The sequence below is a fragment of the Bos taurus genome, chromosome 7 (assembly GCF_002263795.3).
Source record: "Bos taurus isolate L1 Dominette 01449 registration number 42190680 breed Hereford chromosome 7, ARS-UCD2.0, whole genome shotgun sequence".
In the NCBI taxonomy this organism is placed as follows: Eukaryota; Metazoa; Chordata; class Mammalia; order Artiodactyla; family Bovidae; genus Bos; species Bos taurus.
Genome location: NC_037334.1, coordinates 27,838,387 through 27,840,129, shown reverse-complemented (window position 1 = coordinate 27,840,129; position 1,743 = coordinate 27,838,387).

Genomic DNA, 1,743 nt, shown 5'->3' with positions numbered 1-1,743 from the left:
CTCTTCCAACCACCTGTGATACTGTAATTTGTAACAATTAATGTATATTGGATTAATTCCAGTACTTCATTCCAGTCCAAGCTCCTGGCACAAACCTCCAAAAACCCTTAGAATATCCTGCTGCTGCTGCTGCTGCTAAGTCGCTTCAGTCGTGTCCGACTCTGTGTGACCCCATAGACGGCAGCCCAATGACCAGAAATAAAGTATCATTTGCTGTGTTAACAAAGTGACTTTTGAAATGCATCTAAGGATGGGGGCGGGTTCCCAGGAAAACCAAATCTGTGAGTTGAGGTTTAGAACTTTCAGTTCTGCCTCCTCTGACCTCCAAGGAGGAAAGGGGTCTAGAAGTTGAATCAATAACGAATGGCCAATGAGTTACATCACTCATGCCTATGAAATGAAGCCTTCATAAAAACTCAAAAGGATGAGGTTTGGATAGCTTCCTGGTGAACATCTGGAAGAGTGTCACATAGACATCATGGAAGCTCCTGGTCCTTTCCCCTTATGAGTCTCTTCTATCTGGCTATTCCTGAATTATACCATGTTATAGTAAACCAGTTATCTGGTAAGTAAAATGCTTCTCTGACTTCTGTGAATCATTCCAGCAGAGAAACTGAACTCAAGGTAGGAGTTGTTGGAGCCTCCAGTTGATAGATGGTTGGTCAGAGCACAGGTGCAACCTGAACCTGATATTGGCATCTAAAGTAGTAGGGAAGGGCACTCCTGTAGGACTGAACCCTTAACCTGTAACATTGGACACTATCTCCAGGTAGATAATGTCTGACTATTGCTTGCTAGTGAGGGGTGAAAAAAATACACACACACACAAGTCAAAATTGGTATCAGCATTGTACACCACAACTTAGTTTTCATAAAGGAAATAATACCAGTCTAACCAAGTCAATTCATACCACCAATAGAACTACACTTAAGGCTGGATAGGCTGAGAGTATAAGAAGAATCAAGTGTAACTATTTGGCTTTCACTAGCACCTTCTGTTCACAACACTAAAAATGTATTGCAAGGAGTAGGTTCATATGATTGCAGCCCTTACAAATCATGTAAACCTACTCCTTGCAATAAATTTATATATATATGTGTGTGTGTGTGTACATAATCATCCTCAATTATCCATAATCATCCTTTCAAGTCCTATAACCATGAAGTAGTAGGATTTTAATATAAGGTAAGAGAGAGGCCCCACTTAGCATTTAAGCCAAAGTCATGATTGCAGCCCAATTTTCCAGAAAGCTCGGCACTGGGGTAACAGACTTTCATCTAATAATAAAGAAACATTACACTCCTTGTTTACAACTCTTCTTTATGTTTATATCTCTTTTAGGAAACTCTGTGATGAGGGTTAATTGGCCAAGGCAGAATCTTGGCATTTCTGAATATGTTATTTCAATACATAATGTCATCCATCAAAATCTCACTCGAATCTAAATGAACACACACACATACACACTCACATGTGCACACATACATTACTACACATTCCTTCAGTCCACTTCTAAGTTTACCTGCAGCAACATCAGACAGTTTCCAGCACACAGACAGCTTCCCCCTGAAGTACCATCTCTCTGAAATTCTCTACCTGGAAGCCTCATTTACTGCCCTGGGAGCTTGCTCAATCCTGGGTCAAGCAGCCTGCAGTTCATGGGTTTTAAGACCCTCAACACCACCTTTCAAGCAGGAAAGGATAAATATCAACAAATAAATATCCCAGATTTCAATATGAAA